Below are 11,147 nucleotides of genomic sequence, written 5' to 3'. Positions count from 1 at the left end.
AGCATTTGTGGCTCCCCCATGCCCCCCTCCCATCCCCTTCTTAGAAGAGCCTTTAATATGTAAATGCCAGTGATCAGGTCGGGAGCTGCCCCAGTCAATTTCAAGTGGGGTGGGGTGGGGTGAGGTCAGGTGGGTGGGAGGGAGTGGGGGGTCGGCAGGCCTGTTTCTAGGATTTTGGGGTCCCTAGGCAACGGGATTGTTGGGGGCCCTAGGGCATTTTTTGGCCTTTTACTAAAATGTGTGTGTGTGTGTGTGTCTGTGTGTGTGTAGGCTATGTTTTTTCACGCTGCCCAGTGGTGTTTTTCAGAATCACTAACCATTAAACCAGGGGTAGGGAACCTATGTCTCGAGGGCCCTTGAGGCCGTTTTATCCGGCCCCTGATATCATTATAATGTTTTGCAACTTCACAGGAATCTTAGAAATTACATTTCCAATGCAATTAAGTTAGCCTATATTCAGGGGACCTAGAAAAGGTGGGGACTGTTTTAAAGGTGTCTACCTTTAAAGATGTCTATATGTCTATATAGGCCTAAAGGTGTCTATATAGGCCTAAATTTTATGGGGAAATCCTGATTTGTGTTCATAGTACGGCCCCCGGAGGATTTTATGACCATGGTAGGAATTTGAATTGGCCCCTCGAATGAAAAAGGTTCCCCACCCCTGCATTAAACATTTCTACTAGCCACAGCTTTGCTGCCAGTACATTTTATTATGATACTATAAACTCAGAAATTAAGTTGATCAAACAATTCGATCTGTGCTATAAACATTTAAATGAACCTACAGAATAGGCTATCAAAATAGAATCATCTGAATGATCTTTCTTGGACATACATTTTGAAGTGACCCTTCGAATTAAAAAGGTTCCTCAGCTGCTTTTGAGGAAAAACATCAATGTGCTTGGCCACTCTGGTTTTTAAATGGTATTCTGAACTAAAGCAATGATTGTTCAAGTTAGTTGAAAATAGACCGGGGCTGTGTCTCAAATCACGCACTTGTGCACTTCGGACACTGTTTTTCAGTTCTTAGGGTGCTCACACTGAAAATTTCAGTTGAACCAGTGCACTGAAAGTGCCAGGATGATCCCCTAACAATGGCGGAAAAATAATGGCTGTGTCTCAAATGCCACACTTGTGCACTTCGGGCACTGTTTTTCAGTGCCTATGGCGCTCACGCTGAAAATTTCAGTTGAGCCAGTGCACTGAAAGTGCCAGGATGATCCCCTAACAATGGCGGAAAAATGCAGTGCGGAATGATGGACACTGCATGCACTAAACGGCGGCCATGTTGACAATCACATGGAGGAAATGTGGCATTCAGTTCAGTAGAAGAGTTTGGTCAACAGTCTCCTAATTCTGTAAGTAATATTGATGGGACACCAACCTTTTCATGCCAACCAAAGTATTGTATGTGTGATTGTTGTCCTTTGGGGTGAAGGACATGGAAATACAAGCACCAGACGCTGTGCATTGTAAACAGTAGCCAACTCGTATTTTGGCAAGCTAATGCCATGCTCAGCTGTCACTTCCAGCAAGGGCACAGTGCATAGTGCTCAGATTTTTCCACGGCACTATGCACTAAAGACCTCAGTGCACTGTGCGCACTGTGCACTGACTGTCAGTGCACTGACAAAAGTGCATCATTTGAGACACAGCCCTTGAATGATGGACACTGCACGCACTAAACGGCGGCCATGTTGACAATGACACAGAGGAAATGTGGCATTCAGTTCAGTAGAAGAGTTTGGTCAACAGTCTCCTAATTCTGTAAGTAATGTTGATGGGACACCAACCTTTTCATGCCAACCAAAGTATTGTATGTGTGCTTGTTGTCCTTTGGGATGAAGGAAATGTAAATACAAGCACCATATTATGTGCATTGTAAACAGTAGCCAACTCATATTTTGGCGAGCTAATGCCATGCTCAGCCATCACTTCCAGCGAGGGCACAGTGCATAGTGCTCAAATTTTTCCACGACACTATGCACTAAAGACCTCAGTGCACTGTGTGCACTGTGCACTGACTGTCAGTGCACTGACACAAGTGCGTGATTTGAGACATAGCCACTGTCTCTGGTTAAATTAGTTCTACACCAAGCCTTTAGGTGGCAGTAAAACGAATTGGCACAATGCGAATTCCACACACAAGCCACAAAGAAGCCATCAGCCGCGGTCAACAGCACCTTCCTGATTGAACAGAACCACGCGTTGTCTGTGTGGTTTACAAGTTTCTTGGCGATATGGGGGGAAAGTTCCTCACATACCAACGGAAAATGGGCTTCATATACATGTAAGTACATTTTACTCAACTGTGGTTTAAAGTTTCAGTACTCAAGAGCGATTGAATAGCTCCTCTGAACACAGATCCGCCATTGCTAAGTTATGGCACAGCCGCTTTACATAGCTGGTAGCTCAAGTCCCCTCAATGTGACTACACTAGTTGCTGCTGTACGCTAGGAAATTCTGATGACTTGCGAGCATCGTAATGACAAAATGCTGTGGTGAAACAGTGAATATGTTAACTATACTTGTTGATGGTAAATTGTTTGACATTGCTCGTTCTCAGTTGCCTTTCCCCTGCCTAAAAGATAGACAAAGGCGATTCCCTGATTGACGCTCCCAACCCAGGACGCTCCCCTTTCATCTCGCTCCCACTAGCCAGACTATCGGTACCACCGCCATATGACGGAGCTAGTTATGTTGTTGATGTTAGTTTTTTGTTTCTAACCCTAACCCTAACCTTAACCCTAACCCTAAACCTAACCCTAACCCTAAATTGCTTGTATGTGGCAGTATATGATAATACGTGAAATATAATCGGGTGGGACTACACGTCCGGGAGTGATAGAAACACCTGGGACCGCACGTCCGGGAGCGATCTCAGTTGGGAGTCTCCATCCCCCACCGGACAAGGGCTACCGTTAGCATGCTATTGCGTTAGCTCATCAACTAGATGCTGGGCACTGCTCATTTTTCACATCTGCCCGGCATTTCGCTGATGAACTAACGCTTAGACGCCTTGCCAATGTATTTTACAGCGGCAAAAAAATGCATCTAGGCGACGTTGGAAAGACTGGTGTGCCGTCTGGGTATGTTGGTTTTCAGTGCTGGGCAGTAGCGAAGCGACTAGTTTAATTACATTCTCTAGTAGCTTGGTCGTAGCGTCACTACTATGTATCGAGTAGCTAACATCCCTTGAAACACCTTGCCCTTTCACCAAACCGACCGATTCTTCCTTGTTGCGTTCTATATTATGAAAGCTAACCGTGAGTAGTTCTGGCGGCAGCTCTCAGTAACGCGAGCCCAATGTATCAGCGCGAGCTCAATATATCGACCAGAGTGGTCAAGTTGAGCACGCCACCCCGAAATCTATGTGAAATACCCTGCCATTTGCAAACAGTAGGCAACCTGTCCTTTAAAAGTATGGGTCCTCAAAACAGCACTTGTTGCACAAATAAGTGTAGATGGCCTCTTCAAGAAATTGAAATTATGTATGGTCACTTTTTCTTATTGTTTCACGTGGAGGTCTACTGACCTTGTCTAAATAATGTAGGCTAGTTTATGTCCATGTATTATATTAGGACCCAAGGTTAATGGGTTATTCTATTTACCATGTTTTCACAGGCTGCTGTCTCATAATATGGCGAAGACGAGTCACCTGAAGGCCTAACTCGCCATAGAAGACTGAAAGAATGTAAGATTAACTTCTTTGTGACCAATATGACTTGCTCATTGATACATTTGCTATGTCAATATGAGGTGCATGGCAAAAATATTTAATTTATTTGTCTCGCTTCTAGGAGCTGTAGAAACAACAGGGTGTTCTTTTTCAGGGTATTCTTTTTTATAGAACTGGACAGGTCATTTATTCGTTCCCCTTGTTTTTTGAAGTGTCCTGCAGGATGCTGTGTCCAGCAATCCTGTGTGCTGCAATCCTGTGTGCTGTGCTACAGACGCGTGTGGAGGTCAACCCAAAATGGGCACAGTCTCACCACAGAAGAGTGAAAGAGGGTAAGCTTAACCTATAGCCTACGTCAGGGTCGGGGAACGTTTCTCATTCGAAGGGCCACTTCAAATTCATCCGAGGGGCCGTAAAAGTCCTCCAAGGGCCGTACTATGAACACAAACCAGGATTTTCCCTTTCACTTTAGGCCTACATTGAAGGCAGCCACATTTAAACAAACGCCACCTTCTTCAGGTTCCCTGAATATAACTTGTAATATAACTTAATTGTATTGCAAATGTATTTTCTAAGATTCCTTTACAAAATATGTCATATTTCATGTGAAGCTGAATAGCATTACAATTATATCGGGGGGGGGGGGCAGATAAAACTGCCTCAAGGGTCGCAAACGGCCCTAGAGACATAGGTTCCCCACCCCTGGCCTACATTGTCAATATGACTTGTGCTACTTTATAGATAAGTAATCAATGCTGTGCATTGCTATGTTTTGATTTATTTTCTTACATCCTACAGATCCTGGCAGGGAGACGGTAGTGTCCTGCAGAATGGTGATGGGCCAATCTTACAAGAGACCACAGAAAACTGATATAGTGTAAGATTATCCCTGTTGGGCTCAATAGGTCTTGCTTATTGACATATTTGCTATGTCAATATGAGGTGCATGGCAAAGTATTTATTTATTTGTCTCGCTTCTAGGAACTATAGAAACAACAGTGCCTGCTGCAGTATAACGAGGACACCCTGAGCAGAGAGCTCCAATAGACCCAGGTCCAGTGTCTTGGCAGGGTGAAATGGCACTGATATGGGTATGTACTAATGTCAGTTAAAATGAATTAATTAATTAATTCTCATATCTGAATAATGTGAACACTGGATTTACCACACACACACACACACACACACACACACACACACACACACACACACACACACACACCCTAGGCCTAGATGATTTGGACCCAAGGTTACTTTTACCACAGCTCTGGCACATCAATTTTCATTTGTTTAATAACTGGTCAGGTAATTTATTCATTCCCCTTGTTTTTTTTTGTTTTTTTTGTAGTGTCCTGCAGGATGCTGTGTCCTGCAATCCTGTGTGCTGTGCTACAGACGCGTGTGGAGGTCAACCCAAAATGGGCACAGTCTCACCACAGAAGAGTGAAAGAGGGTAAGCTTAACCTATAGCCTACGTCAGTGGTGGGGAACCTTTCTCATTCGAAGGGCCAATTCAAATTCACCCGAGGGGCCGTAAAAGTTCTCCAAGGGCCGTACTATGAACACAAACCAGGATTTTCCCCTTCACTTTAGACCTATATTGAAGGCAGCCACATTTAAACAAACACCACCTTCTTCAGCTTCCCTGAATATAACTTAATTGTATTGCAAATGTATTTTCTAAGGTTCCTTTACAAAATATGTCATATTTTATGTGAAGCTGAATAACATTAAAATTATATCGGGGACCAGATAAAACGGCCTCAAGGGTCGCAAACGGCCCTCAAGACATAGGTTCCCCACCCCTGGCCTACATTGGCAATATGACTTGTGCTACTTTATAGATAAGTTCTCAATGCTGTGCATTGCTATGTTTTGATTTATTTTCTTACATCCTACATATCCTGGCAGGGAGACATAGTGCATGAGACCATAGAAGACTGAAATAGGAGATTATCCCTGTTGGGCTCAATATGACTTGCTTATTGATATATTTGCTATGTCAATATGAGGTGCATGGTGAAGTATTAATTTATTTGTTGTTTCTACAGCTCCCAGAAGTGAGACTGAGTGCCTGTTGCAGTATGACGAGGACACAGTGACCAGAGACCTTCAGTAGACCCTGCTGGCATGATTGGCGTCTGAAGAACATGAAATCAACAGCAATGTTTATAATGTTGTACATACCTGTATAGTCTGTATTAAAAGGCAGTACCTGTAGTATTTTTCCTTTTACTTTCATATTTACCACATATTTACTATGAATTGACAACTTTTACTAAAATCCATTTTTGTATGTGCCCTGACTAAAACTATCCTTAAACCTAACCTGTCAGAGATGTAACAACAACCTGCTCTTAGCAATGTGGCAGCAGTCTACTTGGATGCAGCGGGGAACATAGAACCCTTTTTTGAAAAAGCATTGTATGTTTCTGAGTTTTATGAATTGTGCCCTTCCCAAACATCATGCATAGGCTAAGCGTATCTATGACACGCTGATTTGAACTCACTATCGCGTGTGTCCAATACGCATTTTCAAGTCAAGTCGTGCTCCACAACGCCCTGTGACAGGTAAGGTTTAGGGATGGTTTTGGGTTTTAGGTAGAAGTTCGCCTAATCTCGCTGTTCTTGGCAAAAGTAAAGCAGCAGAAACATTACTTCACTGACAGGTTAGGTTTAGGGGTGGTTTTGGTTAGGGCACAGCAAAACATATTTGCGTTTAGTAACAGAAATGCGCTGTGACAAAACAAAGTCGCCGACACGGCGGGAAAACTGTAGCCTCGCGAGCCATCCTACGTACTTCCGCCAAAGGATTGGCTCCACTACTGTAAATGGTAGTATTATGGGATGGTCAGGACCAGGCTAGGAAAACTGCGCAAACCTCGTCACTAGTCAAAAGTGCATGAAAGCGTTTTACCGTTGCGTTGAGGAGCACGCTTTGAATTCAAAATGCGTCGCACCAGGCACTAGCGTGTGATACGTACGCTAAAGCATGATGACAGCCTGCCCAAACTTAACTTGTCGGCAATGAAATGTTTCCTAGTTGTACATTTGTGACCTGAGTGCTGTGTACATCACTGCATATATAGTATATTGTTTGCAGGGTATGTGTGTAGTTGCATGGTTCTTGTCAAAGTGTGTGTACATTGTTTGGTGTGATATTAAAAGTGTTAAAAAAATCATTTTCATTTCATTCATTTTCATTTTATCAATAAATTCACATCATGCATGCTAAAACCCCATCACAGTGCAGCCTATAATGATGTGAATATAATGGTATGAATATACAAAGTAAAATCAACCTAGGTATATTAGTAATAATAATTTTTGCATAATTATACGGACCTACTGTATAGGCCTACGGTATGCATAAATTAATCCAACGTGACCAATAGAAGGTCGTAGCTGCTAACCAATAGCGCAGCTCTTTTACTTTGAGTCACGTGTCTTTTTCGTCCAATAAGAGCAAGGCTAGTCCGCGTTCCGGGCTGGCTGTCATTGCCTTTCATGTGGTAATCGTTGGGCCATTAACACCCTGCTGTGAGACCTGTTCTCGGCTCGCGATTCGCTTCCGGGCGATTTAGGTGTCATCAAAATTGTTAGTTTTGATTCTCTCAAGCGCTCAAAATCAGACGAAAGTTAGGCAAGTCCGTGGACGATTAGGGACGAGTTCATTGTCACAAATCCCCCTTTTCGTGCTGTGAAATGAACAGACAAATAATTTCACACCTTTTGCCCACTTTAATCTTAACCCCTTAGCACAGAGCCTATGGCATAATCTCTTACTCTCACCAACATGCTTCACTTAACCCTTGTGTTGTGTTCGCAAGCTGCATACACCTGTGGTGTTCGGGTCATTTTTGACCAGTGATAACAAAACTCAGCCATAAAATACCCAAAAACACTAGTTATCATCAAATATTGTTTTTCATATCATGGCTAACTTGGTATGTATTCATATCCATGGAAATATTACTTTATGTATTCATCTTTTTGACTTTACAGGTCTTTTATCTTACATTATGCAAATCGTTTTTGATGACCAAAACTATCAAAATCTGCATAAATTCACTATTAATACCTCCTAAAGTGATACAATTAGTGATTATGTTGTCCATGTATTACAGCTGATATGAGAGTACAACAACCCCCAAATTTATTTTATTGGTTTTTCTCTAATATCGAAAAATATCATTAATAGTGGCATTTGTGGTGTTGAGGTCCAAACCAACCCAAAGGGATTTATAGCAGGATAAAGACCAAATGTCAACTAAATTAGTTTTTCAGTGCATAAAATCAATGTTTAAATATGTTGACTTGGTGTTTTTCAAAATGTAGGCCTATATGATTTTAGTGTGGTAAATATACAAAATAACAATTCTGTCAGAGTGACAGCTATTCCGCCAATCTAATGCAAAGATATTGGAAATGAACACACCAATTAACATGAAAAAAGTCACACTATTCATCTGAATCCCCTATGCCATGAACATGGACCATTATGTCATTGCCACATCAACTTTATGGAAAGTATAAGACCAGTTCTACATGTTTGGGTGCCATTATGGATTTTTGATACGTTATTTGGAAAAAATAATGTACAAAAAATATTTTGCAAACAAATATGCCAAAAAAACTCATGATATAATGCAAAAATGGATTCCCTGACCATGAAAACATATGAGTAGACACCAGAAATACATCTGTACTCCTTTCACAACAGGAGATATGACGTATTGTAGTGTATGGGACTGTCCGGCGGCCATATTGGATTTGGAATATGAAAAAGCTGGCAAAAAAAATTTCAGGCAAGAAATATATTTTCCTTACCATAAATCACCAAACTAAAGACAAGGGGCAACCAACAGCTTTTCAGAAATGCATACAACAGCCAAAAATCTATGCCGGGTCAATTTTGACCCTGAACACCACAGATGTAACTTTTTTTTTTTGGACCTTTAAAATTTACTAAAATGATAAAACATATTTTTTGTGTGTTGCAATGATTGTGACTGAGGATTAGATGAAGCCTTATTCCAAGAAAATAAAGGAAAGCGTGTTTTTTTCACACTAAAACTTGAAAACGGGTCAAAAATGACCCGAACACAACATAAGGGTTAAGGTGTGGTGTTATTTGGGTGTTATTTGGGCAATACTTACTACTCTCACCATGCATGGATCTTGGCGAGAGCTGTGTGTGTGTGTGTGTGTGTGTGTGCGTGTGCGTGTGCGTGTGGGTTTTTTTAACCTGTATGAAGGGTTCATTCTAATACTAAAAAGCAATCCGGTATCTATGTCTCCAACATATATATATAATATAGTATATTGCATGATCTCATGAGCCTATTTAATGATTTTGATGACATAACTATGCCTTATATCCAGGGCTTTGAACCGGTTCAAGGAACGAAAACTAAAACCGGGACCTTTTGCATTTTACAAGGAACAGAAACGAAACCGGAAACGTTATCATTTTTTATGTTCTGGAATGGGAACACTTATTTAAAAATAATGGTAACCGGTTAATACCGTTCCTCAAACAAAACAAAAAAAGTAATGTTTTTCCTGCGCACGTTACCATGACGGCTAGGTTCACGTCCTGTGTGACATTACACATTCGCTGACTGAATGGAGAGAGGGATTACAAAGTCTCCACTCCACATCTTAAATAAGAGAAACCACTATCATACAAAAGTTTCCATTGCATCACTGTTAGACATGCAGAGAAACGCGTTTAAAGCGCACCGAGAATTTTCTTCCTGACAGGAACGAAATTAACCGTTCCGGGAACAGTAATTTTTTGTTCTGACCGGTTCGAGAACGTCAATTTGTTGGTGGAACTCATAACCAGAAACGTTATAATTCCGTTTCTGTTCGGAACGAACCATTTGGTAAAAAATAACGGTTCATAGCCCTGCTTATATCAGGGGTCCCCAAACTGAGGCCAGGGGGCCATGCCCCTTTGACCGACCCTCCACCTCTCTGCACCTCACCATTTGAACTGGCCCAAACAAACAATCCTCACAAAAAAATTATAATGATGAAATACATTTTTTAATATTTTATTTTGTTTATCAACAGGCCTTCCTACAGTTTAATTTTCACTAACCTAGTGTGAATCACCAGAGGTTTCTTGTCTTGACAGTTTCTCATCTCACTGTAATATGAACAGGCCTACCATTTCTGTTGTATCACTCATAAACTGTCAATCACCATATCTGTCTAACCTTTCCATGCTATTTTTACATGATTATTAGAAATTAAAAGGAATACCTGTGGTATTTCAAATTGAAAAAAAAAACATTATTTTGCAAATCACTTGTAATGATGAACTATTTTGTGCTAAATTATGGCTATAACAGGCAGTGGCCTACTATACAGCCCACATGATTGATCCCGGCCCCTGATCACAGTCAGGAACGATACTGTGGCCCCCAGTGAAAAAAAAAGTTTGGGGACCCCTGCCTTATATACACCGAATCATTGCAATTCAAATTAATGCTGTGTGTAATAACTAAGTATCCTTGTGATGATCTTATATCTGGACATTCATGTTGTCATTCAATTTAATTCACTTTGAAATGTGTATTGCATTACACTAATCCCTGTCACACTTACCTGTATTTGAGACATGATGCAAATTTGAAATGAGTACATATGTCCCTCAAAACAATATTATTTATCAGGTTTTAACAGTTAATATGTTCTCTTTTCACTATTCCCATTCTAATGAATGGATTGAATATTTTGAAAATGATAGTATGTTGATTTTATTAACACTTAAGCAATTGCACGGTGGCCGGAGTATGTGGTGAATACAGAGGGGAAAAACCTAGAGTACATGGGAATGAAGCTGTTAGCAGAGCGATATCAACACTCATTTGTCATTGATGAAAAGATGACACAGCAGCCACTTTGTGTTTTCTTCAGTGTTTGTCCATAGTAGTGTCCCCCATTTGAACCTTCACGGGGCAGAGATGATGTAGCGGTATCCAAACACACTGAACGCAACAAGAGCGACAACCGTGACAGAGAAAGTAATTGACTTTGAAAAGAGGAGCTGGTGACAGAAGAGACTAAAGCGATTTGGGAGATAAGAGGTGATTTGAGCGGCACAAGTGAGAGTTTGTAGTTGAAATAGTTATGATGCAGTGAGTTATGATGCCAAACGGTTTTGATTTTCTTGCGACCCTGCGATTGCACGTTCGTGAGGCGAAATCACTTGTCGTTAGCCCATGTACACTGCACGATGCGAGACTCACGATTGACCTGCGATTGAGCAAGAAATCGGCCCGACTCTCAAAAAGTCGTGTGAGTGCCAAATCGGGGCAAAATCGGGGCAAAAGTCGCACAGTGTAAGCCCAGCTTAAAGCGATTTGGGAGATAAGAGGTGATTTGAGCGGCACAAGTGAGAGTTTGTAGTTGAATTCAGCGAATAGTATGGTAATGAGTTATGATGCAGTGCGAC

General features: G+C 41.4%; 1 long non-coding RNA gene across 1 annotated transcript; it reads left to right on the top strand.

Moving 5' to 3' along the window:
* The first annotated feature begins 2,075 nt into the window (after nt 1–2,075).
* Nucleotides 2,076–5,899, top strand: LOC134463855 (uncharacterized). Its single transcript, XR_010037816.1, has 7 exons — nt 2,076–2,290; nt 3,625–3,694; nt 3,892–4,011; nt 4,478–4,556; nt 4,661–4,770; nt 5,028–5,132; nt 5,731–5,899. It is a non-coding gene; the product is annotated as an uncharacterized LOC134463855 (long non-coding RNA).
* Nucleotides 5,900–11,147: the final 5,248 nt, after the last annotated feature.

This window comes from Engraulis encrasicolus, chromosome 2 (assembly GCF_034702125.1).
Source record: "Engraulis encrasicolus isolate BLACKSEA-1 chromosome 2, IST_EnEncr_1.0, whole genome shotgun sequence".
In the NCBI taxonomy this organism is placed as follows: domain Eukaryota; kingdom Metazoa; phylum Chordata; class Actinopteri; order Clupeiformes; family Engraulidae; genus Engraulis; species Engraulis encrasicolus.
Note: the sequence above shows the minus strand (reverse complement) of the source record. Positions and strands in the feature narration are given on the sequence as shown.